General features: G+C 44.5%; 1 protein-coding gene and 1 long non-coding RNA gene across 9 annotated transcripts in view; one reads left to right on the top strand and one right to left on the bottom strand.

Annotated features, from left to right (window-relative positions):
- Positions 1-10,606: 10,606 nt before the first annotated feature.
- Positions 10,607-11,199, bottom strand: LOC119963093. The gene is made up of 2 exons (XR_005460028.1): positions 11,062-11,199; positions 10,607-10,900 (listed from the first exon to the last, which is right to left on the bottom strand). It is a non-coding gene; the product is annotated as an uncharacterized LOC119963093 (long non-coding RNA).
- Positions 11,200-11,236: 37 nt separating this feature from the next.
- Positions 11,237-18,638, top strand: part of sec31a (SEC31 homolog A, COPII coat complex component) — a 133,527-nt gene continuing 126,125 nt past the window's right edge. For all 8 annotated transcript variants that reach the window (XM_038791674.1, XM_038791676.1, XM_038791679.1 and 5 more), the window contains exon 1: positions 11,237-11,395. The gene's annotated coding sequence lies outside the window, so the exon portion shown is untranslated. The remainder of the gene's footprint in view (positions 11,396-18,638) is intronic.

Here is an 18,638-nt window from a genome sequence, read left to right as displayed (position 1 = left end):
ATAAACAAGATTGCATGTGAGTCAGAAGGTGCTACACCAGAACCTTAGTGTTGGGTGGGATTATGGGGATAGGGTGGAGGTGTTGAACTTGGGTAGGGTGCTCATTCCAAGAGCTGGTGCAGACTCGATGGGCCGAATGGCCTCCTGCACTGTAAATTCTATTAAATCCTTACCACGCCTGAGTCACTGACCATGAATTTGGTCAGACCAAATCATCAAAGTAGTGATGTGGAGATGCCGGCGTTGGATTGGGGTGAGCACAGTAAGAAGTCTTACAACACCAGGTTAAAGTCCAACATGTTTGTTGGTGAACCTGAGGAAGAAGCAGTGCTCCGAAAGCTAGTGTTTGAAACGAACATGTTGGACTTTAACCTGGTGTAAGACTTCTTAATGTGATCAAAGTAGTGGGAAGGGATTTAAATAGGGCAATTCCAGTATATAAGGCAGAGCAGCTAACAGTGGAGTAATTAAAATCCACAAGTGGGGTCAGAAGCATGGATGTTGAAAGGCTGGAGGATACTTGAGGTAGGGAAGGGTGAGTGAGGCTGGTAGAATTTGAAAATTAGGTTCTTAATATCAAGACACTGCTTGGTTGGGAGGAAAAGGAGTTTGGTGATTGAGGTTGCAAGGAGGAGCAATGATGGTATGGCAAAAGTACTTGAGATTTCCACTGACTATATTGGCTGACCTGGAAGCCAGGGGGCGTGGAGCTTGGATTAAATTTGGTCACCAGGGACAGAGAACTTTGATATTGCACTAATATTCACTATTTTGTATTTATTAATTTTGATAACATTCAGAGAAACTGCAAATTTAGCAGTTGAAGGGTTGCTTGGTAGGTATGCTGGCTTTTAAAAATCAAACGGTGCTTTCATTAATGGTTTGCAATTCCCTATCAGGCCTACTGGGACCACAGATTACCATTTTTTAATTCATGGGATGTGTCATTGCTGGCAAGAAAACATTAATTGCTCATCCCTTAATTTAAAAAAAATTCTATCCAGAAAAAATTAACATTAAGAATTATCTAGCAAATATACAACTTTTAAAATATTACCCCGACACTGGTAGCACTGTGGCTTCACAGCGCCAGGGTCCCAGGTTAGATTCCATGATGGGTCACTTTATCCTTTTTCAAGATCAGCCATCTAAGATGGCCACCTGCAAAGGACCATGGGAATTATGGCCAACCCAGGATACAGAGCATATCTGTATTTGAAACACAGGTAACCAGACCTGATCAAAACCCCCACTCGTTTGCATTTTAATAGCCCATTTTCCCAGGATCGGCACCACACCCCTTACTCAGAAAGCACAACTGCCAAGGTCAATGACCCGCTAAGGACCTGCCCAGCCACCAAGGCACCCGCCCCTTTATTGGCCGAAATCAAAGACGGTGATCAGAGCCCTGTCGAACTATTGGGTCCAAGGTTAAGGACCGCCCCAAAGAGCACGAAATCCCAGAGGGATAAAAGAGCACAGCCATGTGTTCTGTCTCTTGTGCCAACCCAATCGTAGCAGGAACAGCTAGCCAAGTTCAAGACCAATGGTCACTACCTGATGGATGAGCCTAGTAGAGAGGGAGCCACTTTCTTTGAACCAGCCAAGTGAAATCCAGATAAAGGCCTTATCCATTTGCACAGTGCCGGTCGCCCTGAAGTTAAGTATAGGTTATTGTAGCTGATAGGTGTAGTTTAACTCTTAGTAGATATTGTGTTTGCATGTCGAGATGACTCTTGTGTATGTAAATAAAAAATCTTTTGAACTAACTAACTGGTTGTGTGGTAATTTGACCATATAAGGGAAGGCTTCTGGTTCACCAACATTATTAATAGAGCAACACCCGCACAGTCCAAAGATGTGCAGGATGGTGGATTGGCCATGCTAAATTGCTCCTTAGTGTTCAAAGATGTGCAGGTTAGGTGGGATTATGGGGAGTGGGCCTGGATAGGGTACACTTTCAGGGGTTGGTGCAGACTCTGCAATTAACGCAGACCCGATGGGCTGAAAGGCGTCCTGTAGGATTATTTTTTTTAAGTAAGTTTAGAGTACCCAATTCTCTTTTTCCAATTAAAGGGCAATTTATTGTGGCCAATCCACCTCCTGCCCATCTTTTTGGGTTGTGGGGGTGAGACCCACGCAGACACGGAGAACGTGCAAATTCCACGCGGACAGTGACCCGGGGCCAGGATCGAACGCGAGTCCTCAGCGTCATGAGACAGCATTACTTTTTTTTTTAATTTAGCGTACCCAATTATTTTTTCCAATTAAGGGGCAATTTAGTGTGGCCAATCCACCTATCCTGCACATCTTTTTGGGTTGTGGGGGCGAAACCCACGCAGACACGGGGAGAATGTGCAAACTCCACACGGACAGTGACCCAGGGCCGGGATTCGAACCTGGGTCCTCAGTGCCGTAAGCAACAATGCTAACCACTGTGCCACCGTGCTGCCCATGAGACAGCATTACTGACCACTGTGCTGCCCTTGCACTGTAGGAATTCCAAGGTTCATTTTTATTTATATAATTTTGGATTTGGATTTGTTTATGGTCCGAGGTACAGTGAAAAGTATTTTTCTGCAAGCAGCTCAACAGATCTGTGTAAATGGTATCCATGGACGGGAGGCAGGTTTATGTGATGGACTGGGCGGTATTCACGACTCTCTGAAGTTCCTTGTGGAAAATTTATTTTAATTTCTTCCTTCAGTCTGTTTTCTCCTCACCATTGTTGCCCCACCCCATTATGGCCATCTGTTCCCTGTTCCAAGTTGTCCACTGACACACTGCTTGCCCCTGTTCTCGTAATAACACATTCTGATCTCTTAATAATAATCTCTATTAGTGTCACAAGTAGGCATACATTAACACTACAATGAAGTTCTCCCTCTGTGTACCTGAACAGGTGCCGGAATGTGGCGACTAGGGGCTTTTCACAGTAACTTTGTTGCAGTGTTAATGTAAGCCTACTTGTGACAATAAAGATTATTTATTTATGTGTGGGACTTCAGACTTCTGTACCTTCTGCCTGATGGAAAGGTTTGGAAGAAGGCAATGCCTGGGTGGGAAGGGGGCTCTGATAATGCTGACTGCCTTCCTGAGGCAGCGGGAGGTTTATACAGAATCAATGTGAGGGTGGCAAGCTTGTGTGATGCGTTGGGCTGAGTTCACCACAGTCTGCAGTTTCTTGCGATCTTGGACCGAGCAGTTGCCATACCAAGCTGTGATGCAGCCAGATAGGATGCTCTCTATGACTGATAGAATCTACCTTTTTAGTAAAGAATCTACCTTTTAGTATATAACAAATTAAAGGAATAAACAGCCCAAGATTTAAAATGGCTTCTTGTAAAATACCAGACAGTGAGAGATGCTGTTTCCCATGAGAATAATCAAGATAATAAACCTAGACAGACCAAGGACACATTTGGCCAAGTCAAAGATTTTGGGCAACACTCCCAGAAACTGTTTTCATAGCAACGGATAAGATTCATAAGAAAGGCATATTTCAAATCAACCCATATTAAAAATTTGATGAACAAATACATATCGAATTGAATTAACTATTAAAGAACTTTAACCCAATCACAGACGGAAAGGGGAGAGACATTAGTGACAGCAATAATCTTTCCGGTTTGAACAGTCCATTCTGGAATGACTTACTTTAATCTCTGAAGCTACTTTTTCTGCTCTTTCGCTTTGAACAGCTATTTTGTTTCATTTTCAACTTTCTGTATTCAATTAGAAGAACCATTAGAGCTGTGATTTGTATTAAATTCAGCTCAGTACTCTGTATTTACTTGGACAAAACAAACTTTAAAAAGACTCTGTATTGCAAGTAAAAAATACTGATGAAGAGGTATCTGAAATTCAAACTGAATAAAAGCAATTTACTTCATACACGAAGCTCTGTTTGATAATCTGACGAGCAGTGTATATTGTGCAGCGACATGTAAGATACACTAACCAAAGTTCAGATCTAAAAATGGCACATCTGTAGAAGTTTGTAAGAGTCGATGCAGACATGCCGAATTCCTTTAGCTTTCGTAGGAAGTAGGGATGTTGTTGGGCTTTCTTGGCTGTTGCATCAACGTGAGTAGACCAGGCAGACATCACCTGGTGATGGTGACCCTCAGGAACTCAAAGCTATCGACCATCTCCACTTCGGAGCCATTGATGCAGACGGGAGTGTGTGTTGTGCTACGCTTTCTGAAGTCGATGATCAGTTCCTTGGTCTTTCCAACATTTAGAGAGATGTTGTTTTTGGTACACCATGCAACCAAGTAATTTATCTCCCTTCTGTAGTCTAATTCGTCGTTGTTTGAGAAATGGCCCACCACAGTTGTATCATCCGCAAACTTTTTTTTTGTTGTTGTAAATTTAGAGTAGCCAATTCATTTTTTCCAATTAAGGGGCAATTTAGCGTGTCCAATCTGCCTACCCTGCACATCTTTGGGTTGTGGGGTTGAAACCCACGCAAACACGGGGAGAATGTGCAAACTCCACACAGACAGTGACCCAGAGCTGGGATCGAACCTGGGACCTCGGCGCCGTGAGGCAGCAGCACTAACTACTGCGCCACCATGCTGCCCTATCAAACTTACAGATTGAGTTGGAGTTAAATCTTGCCACACAGATTAATGACTTCTTGGTCATTATCACTACCACTTACACTCCCTTTATCTTTTTGTCCCCAACAACTCCTGTGTATCCAAACAGGCGCCGGAATGTGGCGACAAGGGGCTTTTCACAGTAACTTCATTGCCGTGTTAATGTAAGACTAATTGTGACAATAAAGATTATTATAACATCTTTGTAAATCTCCACCTATAGCTGGCTCTCTATCCAGCTCCACTGCTTCATGAACCAAACCCCCCCAACAGTATAAATCCCACCCTATTTTTAGTTCTCTCCAGCTTTGACAGTCATCCAGACTCAAAACGTTAGTTCCGTTCTTGGCCCACAGATGCTGTCAGGCCTTCTGAGATTGTCCAGTATTTTGTTTTGGTTTCAGATTCCACCATCTGTGATCCGCAATAGTTTGTTTTTATCCTCAGAACATTAGCCTTGGTCTCTGGATTTCTAGGCCTGTGACATTACCACTACACCATTGTCTCAATTGCCTTTGGCATAAATTGCCAAATATGTGGATTACTGGCAGATAACTCCTAGTAGCCGTATACCTCTTCAGACAATGCTTGCTGGCCTTGGAGGTCAACTTTTAAACAACACCTGGTGTGGCTGATCTTTGCTATATTTGCTGGAGATGGAGGCAGTTAGACAAGGACAGTGTAACATTATATAAATGTACAGCATGTGAAGAGTTAATGTTATGTTAAGCCTAGGCACTAGAGGGAGCTAAGGGACAGTATTATATATTGCACTTACTCTTGGATTTCAGGGGGAGAGTGGATTGGAGCTGAAGAAGAGAAGATTAGAAGTGTATTGCAGAGGGCAGCACGGTGGCACAATGGTTAGTATTGCTGCCAACAGGCAGCACGGTGGCACAGAGGGTTAGCCCTGCAGCCTCACGGCGCCAAGGTCCCAGGTTCGATCCCGGCTCTGGGTCACTATCTGTGTGGAGTTTGCTCATTCTCCCCGTGTTTGCGTGAGTTTCGCCCCCACAACCCAAAAAAATGTGCAGGGTAGGTGGATTGGCCACGCCAAATTGTCCCTTAATTGTAAAAAATGAATTGGCTACTCTAAATTTAAAACAGAAAAATAAAAAAAAAAGTATTGCTGCCTACAGCGCTGAGGACCCGGGTTGGAATCCTGGCCCTGGGTCACTGTCCGTGTGAAATTTTCACATTCTCCCCATGTCTGCATGGGTTTCACACCCACAACCCAAAGATGTGCAGGGTAGGTGGATTGGCCATGCTAAATTGCCCCTTAATTGGAAAAAATAATTGGGTACTCTAAATTTCTAATAAAAAAAAGAAGTTAGGGCTAGTTAAGATATTATAGTCATAGTTAGCAGATACAGATAGTGTTCGTGAGTGTAGTTTAATTCTTATATATGTGTTTACTATTTGGAATAAGTGTCGAACTCTAATTTCGTGGCGTAAGTAAGATTAGTTTAGTTCTTAAAAAGAGCTTCAAGTATCTTTGTGATCACTACGTCTTCCGTCCTGGGAACCTCTCACAAAGATCACCACAGACAGCAGAAACATGGGAACAGCATCACCTGGAAGCTCCCCACCATGTCACTCACCATCCTTACTTGGAAATATATCACCGTTCCTTCACTGTCTCTGGGTCAAAATCCTGCAAATCCCTCCCTAACAGCATAGTGAATGTACCCACACCACATGGACTGCAGTGGTTTCAGAAGCAGCTCACCACCACCTTCTCAAGGGCAATTAGGGATGGGCAATAAATGTTGGCTTAGTCAACAAAGCCCACATCCCTGAATGAATTTTTAAAAAGCACCAAAACCTTGGTGAGATTAATGAAGGCATTATATAGTGGTGCCCATTATGGCATTTCTCTTGCAGCTACCATACTGAAAAGATCATTCAGTTCTGAAAGCCGCTGGGACTTGGGGTAGATGCATTCAGCTAAGATCTGCAGTGTGGCAATAGAAACAAGGCAAATACTTTTTCCACAATGCTCAGCAGGAACAGTTGCTGTTATTGCTGCAGTGCCCTTATTTTTGTACAAGGTCAAAGTGTGCCCGCTGCGGCATGTTTCGTGGTGGCAAGATCTTCTTATCCTGCCGCTGTCAACAGGGTTTCCCGTTCTATGCACCCCCAGCCGCCGGGGAACCCATGGGGTTTGCCGTCAGCGGGAATGGAAGATCTAGCCAGCAAGAACAGCCGGAAAATTCCGGCCTCGATCTTTGCATCATCCTGCATCCTGAGGCACTAACCCCCTCTGTCCAGTCGAGACAGAGAGGTTCATGCAGATGCTGCAGGAGTAACAATTTCCCAAGCTTGAATTCATGCAGTATAGTATCATCACCTGAAGCTTTGCCAATGGCAAGTGAGTCAATAGCTTTGCTAAGCTTCTCCACCAGGGATTCAGTATCTAGCTCCTCCATGACAGGGAGTCTCTTTCTGGTGTCTAGAGATTCCTTGGCGACAGTGTTTTTACAGTTACTAAATTATCAGACTGTTTTTCTGATGCTAAGTGCTGAATGAGCAGATATTTCCTCTAATTAAATATTCGGAAGACATTGTTATTGGTCTGCACTGCAGGCTCCTTCCCCAAGCTGCCGACTCCACCCTGGCCCCGGAAATAACCTGAGATTAAGCCAGTGTATTCACAGTCTTGGTGTCACATTTGATCCCAAGGTGAGCTTCCAACCTCATATTCATACCACCTACTTCCACCTCCGTAACATTGGTATGTTGGCAAAACAGGCATTGTTGGCCACCCCTAATTGTCCTTCAATGTCTGGCTTGTTCACCCATTGCTATGGATCTGGAGTCACATGTAGGTCAGGCTGGGTGAGGACGGCAGATTTATTTCGTCAAAGGGGCATTAGTGAACCAGATGGGATCTCATAACAATCAATATAGCTGTCATGGTCAACATTACTGAGGCCGGCTATATGTTCCAGATTTTTAAATTTAATTCAAATTCCAAAACTGAGCTGTCTGTGTCTTAACTTGTGGGAAGTGGATGACCAACTTGTGGGCAGTACAGTGGCACAGTGGTTAGCACTACTGCCTCACAGCACCAGGGACCCACGTTCAATTCTGGCCTTGGGTTACTGTCTGTATGGAGTTTGTATGTTCTCCTCGTGTCTGTGTGGGTTTCCTCCGAGTGCTCCAGTTTCCACCCACAGTCCAAAGATGTGCAGATTAGGTGGATTGACCATGTTGAATTGCCCCTTAGTGTCCAAAGGTCAGGTGGGGTTTCGGGGATAGGGTGGGGGAGTGGGCCTAGATAGGGTGCTGTTTCATAGAGTCAGTACCAACTCGATGGGCTGAATGAGCTCCTTCTTCACTCTAAATTCTATGATTCTATAAGTCCCATTCTATCACCCCTGTGCTTGCTAACTTTGCTTGGCTCCTGGTCAAACAATATCTTGACTTGAACATTTTCATTCTTGTTTTCAAAATCTTCGATGGTTGTCCCCTTCCCTTTTTCTGTAATCTCCTCCAGTCCCACAACCCCCTATTATTATTTTTTTTAATTTAAAGTGCCCAATTCTTTTTTTTTTTCCAATTAAGTGGCAATTTAGTGTGGCCAATTCACCTATCCTGCACATGTTTGTGTTGTGGGGGTGAGACCCACGCAGGCAAGGGGAGAATGTAAACTCCACAAGGACAGTGACCCAGGGCCGGGATCAAACTCGGGTCCTCAGGGCTGAGAGGCAGCAGTGCTAACCACTGTGAATTCAAAATTATAATTGCTCTACATGCCTTTAGTTACCTCGGCCCCAAGCTCCAGAATACTCTCTACACCCCTCTGACTCGCTATCGTGCTTTCCTTCTTTAAGACATTCCTTAAAACCTATCTCTTTGACCAAGTTTTTGGTTATCTGACTGACTGAACATCTCCTAATTTAGTGCTGTCATTCTTTATTTTACAATGCTCCTGTGAAACCCCTTTTTAAAGATGCTATATAAATATAAGTTGTTGTTGGACTACAACCCAAGGTAGTGTTCCAACTACAACCTAAGATAGTGTTCCGCCCATCTTTACATTTGTTTATTGCAGTCAACGATATCCTCCCCTGCCATTGTTTCAATGGAGCAATTTTCTTTGCCGCTGGACCTATTGCTTTTTTGATCCCATCTTCCATGTTGGAGGACATCTGCATATTCTGGCAAAGTTGTAACCAGCAGTTATTGGAACAGCGCCTAGCAGTCTGTTGAACTTCAAGCAGTTCTTTGTGCATTCAGAGTCTTCTTACCTGAATCTCTCTTGTAATTAATGATAGCGGATCACTTGGCTTCAATAACAAGTTCCAAAACAGTGGTTAGCCTCAAACCAGTTATCATTTTTTTCTTTCTTGCTTCCCATATGTTGAAAGTTCTGTGTTGTAAATGGAGTCTTGAAGTATGTTCCATTTCACTTCTGCACTCTGGGAATGCCAGGGAGGGTTTGTTCACTGGAATTGATTGTTGGCACAACCGTCATGGAAATGCAACTCCTGAGTATCAGCAGGCTTTTTAACAGTGGAAACTATCTCAACTGAGAAAATTCTAGCTTACTCATGCACTGGAGTTACTGGATAGCAATTAAGAGCATCCTGGCTCTTAATAACACATCTCTGAGGGATTTTTCTCCCTCATTGGCCTTGGGGCAGTGAGGACAATTATAATACCCGAATTGCTTCCCCTACTGAGATAAGCTCAATACAGACAGATAATTGAATATCGAATCTCTGTCTGTACACCAAGTAGTTTCACTCATGAGGATATCCAATCCGGCCTTTATTTAACTGAATGTGGGAACTGTAGACTTAATTCAGAATCCTTCCAAAATAATTTTGAGAAAGGCAATCATTCAACGTGATTGAAGCTGGAGCTTTTCTCCTGAGGTTGGAGAAGGTTCAGGGGAGATTTGGTAGAAAGGGGAAACTCTTTTCACTGATCTGCGAGTTGATAATTGGAGGGCAGTGATTTGGAGATCCTTTTTACATAGTGAGTTATTATGATCAGTGGAAGTAGATTCAATCATAGAACCCCTACAGTGCAGGAGGAGGCCATTCAGCCCATCGAGTCTGCACCAACCTCTGAAAGACTATGCTACCTCTGCCCACTACACTGCCTTATCCCCACAACCCCACCTAATCTGCACATTTTTGGACACTAAGGGGCAATTTAGTGTGGCCAATCTACCTAACCTGCTCATCTCCGGATTGTAGTAGGAAACCGGAGCACCAGGAGGAAACCCACACGCACACTTGAAGAATGTGCAAATTCCACAGTCACCCAAGGTTGGATTTGAACTCAGGTCCCTGGCGCTTTGAGGCAGTAGTGCTACCTAATGTGCCACCATATTGCCCTAATTGTGCCAGCACTGTGCTGTCATACCTATTAAAAGGGAATTGATATGTACTTGAAAGAAAAAGGTTGCAAGGCTATGGTGAAAGAACAAGGGTGTGGGATTAATTGACAATTCTTTCAAAGAACTGGCACAGGACCAATGTGTTGGAGGCCTTCTATGCTGCAAAATTCTACAATTCTTTTTTTCACTGCTTTAGGCCTGTCTATCCTTAAGGGATGTATGGTCGTCTTGTAAAGTCCAGGTGTAAAGTCCAGGGATCACACATTCTTAACAAAAACTACATATATTTTTTCCTTTTACAGTAATTGAAGGAAAATTAGACAGGTTTAGTGCAATCTTCTCAACCCAGTCTCGTATATTGTGTCTGGGTAATACTTTATGGCCTGAAATTAGCATCAAAAGTGTTCTCCTGGTCTCCATCTTCTCTCCCTATCATTGTGGTTAATGTACAACTGTAGGTTGTAGTTTGGTGCGATTATTTTGCGCCAGGCGGGGCCTCTGCTGCTGTGAATGAACAGGAAAACTCACCCACTGTAGGGTTCACGTGGAATTAATCAGCAGTATCAAGCAAGAGTTACCACAAACGATCCATAAGGTTGTTAAGCTCTTCCAACGGCTTAGGTGGTTTGCTGATGCAGTTAAACCTAAATGTAGTACAAATTAGTTTATTCTTATGTGTCAGCTGGACTGAGAATGATCTGCCCCAGTGAAAACACCAACTCTCCCCAACAAATGTGGTCTGGGCCTTTGGTCTTTTAGCATCATAGCAAGAGTGTCTGCAACTAAAGTCAGGTCACTGTTTATGGCAGGAAGTAGGAACACAGGAGCTATGCCTGGGTCATTTCGTTATTTCACAGAAAGCAGCTGCATAGCAACAAGATGCATTGGCAAAAGTAACCTTACAACACCAAAGTCTGGAATTACTCAGTTGGTCAGACAGCATCTGTGGAGAGAGAAACAGAATTAATGTTTCAGGTCGATGGCCTTTCATCAGATATATTTTCCTTAGCGCTGTATCCCTTTATGCATTTGTTCAAACGCAACCATTTAGTCAGCATTGTTACATGATGAGACATTGCTACGGCAGTATGATTGTTCTCTTACTGTGATACAGGGAGATATACTCATTGCATTGCTCGGTGTACTGGAGGATTGTTCCTGTATGCGATTGCTCTGCTACTGGCTTGTTGCACTTCTTTGTACCCAGTGAATGACTGGGTGTGTTGGTTCCTCTGCTGCATGATTGCCGCCTCACTCACTGTGTGATGCAGCGATGCTGGGCGGACTCTGCAGTCCAAGGAAGCGGAAGTGTTGCTGTGTCGGTCCAATCTGCTTTGGCTGCCACGTTGGTGGAGACGTGGACTTGTGGCACCGGCGGCGGCGGCCCGGGAGCGACAGGCGGAGCCGCGTTGTGGACACCGACAGAACGGAGCCGGAGGTAAGTGGCAGGGGGTGGGCTGCTGTGTGGAAGCCTCCTCCTCAGCTCTGGGCCTCGGTACCCGGTTAAATCCCTCCCAGCTGAGGAGAGGGGTAACCGCAGGAAATCAGCAGGCGGGCCGCGGGTTGCGCCCGCTCTGTACGGAATGGGATTTTTGTTTTCACTTCACTGCTGTCTGGTTCCTAAAACTTAACTAATTTCTCCACTTGTTTCTAACGGGCCCAACTCTGCGTGAGCGATAATCTCTGCTCCTTGACTCCCCCGGTCTGTCTCTGGTTTCAATGTATCTTTTTCGTTAATGTAACCAGTGGGTTTACTCATTGTATACAATATGTCACCATTTTACCGTGGCTCTAACTCTCCTGTCTCTGACCTGTCTGTACCGAATCTCTATGTGTACAAGTGGACGCAGTTCTGGATCATTCCTATTCCCTGGGTTCAGGCATGGATATTGGCCTGATCGCCCCTGTTTTCCAAATAATTTGATTGATCTCTAGCTGTGAGCAGGCAGGTCGGGGTTGGGATGCATTATCCAAATGACTATGCAGTTCGGAAGTTGTGGACTGGAGTGCTTCTCTGGAACCGGCACTGTCGGCTGTGTTGTCCCCAAGACGAGACAGGCCTGTCTGCTCCCTCAGGCGGACCGAAAATGTCCCATGGCACTATTTCAAAGAAGGGCAGGGGAGTTATCCCCAGTGTCTTTGTCAATGTTTACCCCTCAGTCAACAGCTCCAAAACACACTAATCTGGTGGTTATCAGATTACTGTTTATGGGAGCTTGCAGTGCTACTGCATCTGGACAGTGACTCTACTTCAGAAGTACTTCATTGTCTGCAAAGATGTCCTGTGGCCGTGGAAGATGCTATTAATCACAGAAATGTTACAGCGTGGAAGGAGGCCATTTGCCCAAGATGCCTGCACTGGCTAAGCACATGCATTTCTCGGGATGAAGGGCACAGTGAATGTTGCAATTCAATGAAAGTTGGTTGCAACAATCTTCGAAAGCTTAAAATCCTTTTTTCCCCAAGGAAGGTGGGAGGGAGGGCAGCACGGTGGCCTAGTGGTTAGCACAACCGCCTCACGGCGCTGAGGTCCCAGGTTCGATCCCGGCTCTGGGTCACTGTCCGTGTGGAGTTTGCACATTCTCCCCGTGTCTGCGTGGGTTTCGCCCCCACAACCCAAAAATGTGCAGAGTAGGTGGATTGGCCACGCTAAATTGCCCCTTAATTGGAAAAAATAATTGGGTAATCTAAATTTATAAAAAAAAAGGAAGGTGGGAGGGAAACAGTGAATCTTGATACTGAACAAAGTACTGTGCATCACTGTATAACCACTACCTCTATCGGGCAGCATGGTGGTGCAGTGGTTAGCACTGCTGCCTCACAGTATTGAGTACCTGGGTTCGATCCTGGCCCTGGGTCACTGTCCATCTGGAGTTTGCACATTCTCCCCATGCCTGTGCAGGGTAGGTGGACTGGCCACACTAAATTGCCTCTTAATTGGGGAAAAAAAATAATTGGGTACTCTAAAATTTATTTTAAAAAAGACTATTTGATGATTTTGCTGCTTGTGGGACTACTGTAAACAAATAGCTGCATTTCTAATGTTGCAAACATTATCTACACGATTACAGTATTACTGAATGTCAAGTGCTTTGGACACCCTGAAGTCATAAAAGGTGCTTTATAATTGGAATTCTTTCTTTTACAATTGTTTGCTTCTGATCACTTCATGTCAACTTTTACCACCTTGAGCATCATGTATTCTTGGTGTGTGAACCACAGGTACATTTAGGTACATTGCAGTCATCCACACACGCAACCTTCCAAAAAGAGTGGGAATCTTTGTTTTCCTCCACCTTTCCGCTAACCCAGGGTCACTGAGTCTCTTAATGCCTTTGTCTCTGCTGAGATCAGGTACAGAATGGAAATCAACCTAAGACTTCCTAATTAAAATTGGAGCAATGATATTCAATATTCTTGGACCTCTCTTGTGTATGGAAGTTCGGTTAGTTTGGGTCTTATTCTTTATTGATAAAATAGGAGAAGGATCGCTGCATCTTTTATGGTAGCCTCCAACCTATTGGTAGAATCTTACCTCTTGAATCAGGGATTTTGTGTTTCAATTGAACACCTGATTTACCACTTTAAGTATGCATACATTTCCCTTTTATTTTGCAGTTCTTTTACTTGTCAAAATATATCTGAGAGGACAGGCAGTTGTTCTTCAAAGGAAGTAAGAGTATACTTTTTCCTGAGTAATAATGGGTCCTTCCATAATTGTTCAATTTTAAACTTCACTTGCGTTCAGTACTATAGGGAACAGGACTAAGCCATTTAGCCTCTTGTGCCTTTTCCATCACTCGATGAGATTATGGCTGATCTGTGGCCTAACCCCATATACCTAACTTTGTCCATGTCTCAACTCTCTTTGTTTAGAAAAATCTCTGAACCTCCAATTTAAAATATAAACTGTTTAAATAGAATCAACCTAGTCCTAAACTCCCAACCAGCAGAAATAATTTCTCTTGATCTACTTATCCATTCCCCTTATTATTTCAAACTTTGATTAAGTCACCCAATAAGTTTGTATATTCCAGTGTATACAACCCCAAGTTTGTGTAATCTCCTCCTAATGTAACTCTTGGGAGTTGAGGTATCATTCTGTTAAATCTTTGCTGCAATCCCTCCCAAGGCCAATATATCCTTTCTAGCTATGCTCCAGCAATGGCTTTGTAGGGCGGCACGGTGGTGCAGTGCTTAGTACTGCTGCCTCATGGTGCTGAGGATCTGGGTTTGATCCCAGTCTGGGTCACATTCCGTATGGACTTTGGATATTCTCCCCGTGTCTGCGTGGTAGGTGGATTGGCAATGCCAAATTGCCCCTTAATTGGGAAAACAATTGGGCCCTTTAAATTAAAAAAAAAACAGGGCTTTATATAACCGAAACATGATGTCTACCCCCTTGTATTCTAGTCCTCTAGATATTAACCCCAGCATTCCATTCTTTTATTTATCATTTTCTGTTCTTGACATTTTAATAATTTGTGCACCTGGCTCCCAAGGTCTCTTTGGACCACACTGTTACTATCTTGAAAATATCCTGTATATGCTCAAAATGAGCAATTCCACATTTTATAAAATAAATTTAGAGTACTCAATTATTTTTTATTTTTTTCCAATTAAGGGGCAATTTAGCATGGCTAATCCACCTATCCTGCACATCTTTTGGGTTGTGGGAGCGAAACCCACGCAGACACGGGGAGAATGTGCAAACTCCACACGGACAGTGACCCAGGTCTGGGATTCGAACCCGGGTCCTCGGCGCCGCAGGCGACTCGGCTAGCCACTGTGCCACCGTGCTGCCCTGCAATTCCACATTTGCCTACATTGTCATCCATTTGTCATAGTTTTGCCCATTCACCTAATCCACCAATATCTCTTAGTAATTTTATGCTTCCGTCTACACTGCTTTCAGTACAGCCTATTTTAGTGTCATCAACAACAAAAATATTACATTTTAGTAAGCAAAATTTGCATTGTAAGCAAAATGAGCATTGTATATCCTCCAAATAATCAGTTGGGTTTGTTGGGGTGATTGTAAATCTTCAAAGGAGGAGTGAGGTTTGGAGAAGTGCCTTGTAAAGATGCAATCCTGGCACCACTGGCTGTGATGGCGGTCTTGCAGTTTTTAGTAATCTACAATCTATTTTTTTAAGCATAGTTGTTCATCAGCACTGTAGCATGCCACAAGAGTGTCAAGTGCGCAGGGTCAATTTATGCAATTACTTATGTGGTGGTCTCCTGGGGAGACCTGCCTCTTTATGATGGGGAAATCTGGAACTGGAGACCGTTCCCACAGGCTGCTGCAAGCAGCTAAATATGGAGTTGCACTAAGGGGATCTGTCAGGGAGATGGAAGTAAAAACACAAAATCATTTTACCTCTTCCCTTTGTACATCCACCCCTTGAAAATGAATTAAATGTGTGCCTTTTTTGACAACTTAGTGGAATTGCTTATGGGTGACATCAGAAAACCGTTGACACAATTACACCATCAGCTACAACAAATAGCTTCCTCCTTCGTTTTCAGCTGAAAGTGCAGTTTTGAGTGTGTTCTGAATGTTGACTTTATTGTGCAGAAGTAAAAGAAGAACCTTGTGTAACTTCTAACCTTTTTGAGATGTGCTAGTATTGTGCTTATATTCTTTGATCACTGGTTTAAGTAAGTCAGGAGATTCGCTGTCACAATGCTGTGATACCCAGTTAGAATTAATTCAATGGGGGGAAAAAACACATGCATTAGCAATTTAGTATGTAGAAATGAAGAATTCTGATGTACCACACTACTTCCAGTTTCTGTGGCTGTGCTGAATTTCTGATTCAAGCATAATACATTGCTTAGTGGGCAAAAGTTAGCATGCTAAAGGATGCTTGGATGACCATAGAAGCAGCCGAGTGCATTTATTTTCTGTTTGCCAAAGATTGGTTGAGTTAAATAAATGATGTGGAGATGCTGGCATTGGACTGGGGTGGGCACAGTAAGAAGTCTTACAACACCAGGTTAAAGCCCAACGGGTTGTTTCGAATCAGTAACTTTCGGAGCACTGCTCCTTCTTTGGGTGAATGAAGAGGTAGGTTCCAGAAACACATATGTAGACAAAGATACAAGATGATACTTTGAATGCGAGCCTTTACAGGTAATTAAGTCTTTACAGATCCAGAGAGAGTGGTAATCACAGGTTAAAGAGGTTAAATTGTCTCAAGCTGTGACAGTTGGTAGGATTTTGCAAGCCCAGGCCAGATGGTGGGGGATGAATGTAATGCAACATGAATCCAAGGTGCCGGTTGAGGCTGTACTCGTGTGGAACTTGGCAAAAAGTTTCTGCTCGGCGATTCTGCATTGTCGCGTGTCCTGAAGAGTTAAATAAAGAGGCTGATGTAAAAAAAATCTATACGTTGGTTCATCTTTAAATTTCATAGATCTGATCCAGCCATGACATTTCACTATCTAGTGTGGGTGGGGGCCAGCGAATCATGCACACATGTTTTAGGGTTGTGAAAAATTGGGAAGATTCTGGGTTGGAGTGTTCACAGTCTTAGCCAGGATAGTGGAGGAGGAGGTGGACCCGGACCCTTAGGTTGCGATATTTGGGGTTTCAGAGAAGCCGGAGCTCATGGAGAGGAGGAAGGCCGATGTCTTGGCCTTCGCCTCTCTGATTGCATGGCGGCAAATATTTCTGGAATGGCAGTCGGCATCGCCACCGGGGGGTAGCAGCATGGCTGGGTGACCTGTACGACTTCCTGCAATTAGAGAAGATAGAGTATGAGTTAAGGGGCTCTTCAGGGGGGTTTGATGAAAGGTGGGGTCATCCCGTACATGGTAAACAATAAACAATGCACTCAACCACCAGCCACCCCCCCCCCAATGTTCGATGACCTCCAATTCTTGAAACTGCAAGATAAATAATGCCCATGAATTGTAGAACCCTTCCAAACTTCCCCTCAGCTGAAACTTCACCTTCTCGAACGTTTAATTCCAGCAGGCCACGCTGAGGCACAGGGCGGAGAGGCTGACCACCCCAACAGGACCTGCCTTCGGGCAATCAGCGAGGTGAAGGCCAAGAATTCTGCCTCCGCACCCGCCTCCAGCCCAGGCTGGTCTGATACTCTGAATGTGGCTTCCAGGGCGGCTGGTTCGAACCTCACATGCACCGAGCCTGAGATGACCTTAAAGACCTCCCTCCAATACCCCTCCAATTGCGGACAGGGCAAAACATGTGGACATGGTTTATGGAGCTCTCCTCACAGTGCTCACACACATCCTCCACCCCCTCAAAGAGTCAGCTCATCCTCGCCCTCATGAGGTGTGCCCTATACACCACCTTCAACTGTATCAGCCCCAGCCTTGCGCACGTGGTTGAGGCATTTGCCCTCCGGAGCACCTCACGCTACAGCCCTTCTTTCATACCCTCCCCCAACTCTTTCTCCCACTTCACTTTAATCCCCTCCAATGATACTTTGTCCTCCCCCAGAATCCTCCGCAAGATCGCCAGCACCACCTCCCTCTCCGTTTCCCCCTGTCGTCAATATCTCCAGCAATGTGGGGGCTGGTGCTATCGGGCAATATCTGAACCTCCTTCCTGGCAAAATCTCTGACCTGTAGATATCTAAATACCGCCCCTGCCCCCAACCCATACTGCTCCCCCCAACTCCTCCAGTCTCGCAAAATGGCCTCACAGAAACAAATCCTTTAATACCCTAACTCCCATCTCTGAAAACTCCCATCCCACTTCCCTGGCTCAAACCTATGGTTCCCACAACAACTTAGTGCTGCCTCATCTGCCTCCAGATCTTCAACGTCGCCAACCACCACACCCCAGATATCTAAAGTGGATCGCCGTCCTACGGAATCCCTGATCAGGAAACCACAAAATATTTGCTTTTGTCCAATTTAGTGTTACCCGAAAAGGACCCACTCGGAGCAGCTCCAGTAAACCCCCCTATTGACTCTCGGCTCTGACACAAACAATAACAATTCATCCTACATAAAGAGACCCTATGTATATTTGATGCTTTTGAATGAAGTTCTTGTTTTAAAAAATTTATAGTACCCAATTTTTGTTTTGCCAAATTTAGCGTGGCCAATCCACTTACCCTGCATGTCTTTGGGTTGTGGGGGTGAGACACACAGGGAGAATGTGCAAACTCCACGAGGACAGTTTACCCGGGGCCGGGATCGATCCTGGGACCTCAGCGCCGCTATGCTACTGTGCCACCCGTTTGTGAATTAAATTCAATTGTTTTTATTTGAAAAATATTTTTATTCAGATTTTCAATGTTTTAAAACACAACCCCCACCCCTTGATAGCAACCAGAGCCCCAAAGTGTAAGAAAAACAAACCCCATCTCTTGTGGAACTCCTCATCTACCCCTCTCAGCAAATGTCACCGTCTCCAAATACAGGAACTCTATTAGATCCCCCAGCCACGCCGATGCACAGGGGGGGAAAAGCTGACCTCTAACCTAACAGAACCCACTTGCGAGTGATCAACGAGGCAAAGGCTAAAACATCTGTCCCCGCTCCCGTCTGCTACTGCAGCAGGTCTGATACCCCGAATATGGCCTCAAGGGGACTTGGCTCCAAATCCACGTGTAGAACCTCAGACACGATGCTGAAAAACGACCCCCAAAATTTCTCTAACTTCGAGCAGGAGCAGAGCATATGGATTTGCTGGGCAATTC

The sequence above is a fragment of the Scyliorhinus canicula genome, chromosome 3, assembly GCF_902713615.1.
Source record: "Scyliorhinus canicula chromosome 3, sScyCan1.1, whole genome shotgun sequence".
Classification (NCBI taxonomy): Eukaryota; Metazoa; Chordata; class Chondrichthyes; order Carcharhiniformes; family Scyliorhinidae; genus Scyliorhinus; species Scyliorhinus canicula.
Note: the sequence above shows the minus strand (reverse complement) of the source record. Positions and strands in the feature narration are given on the sequence as shown.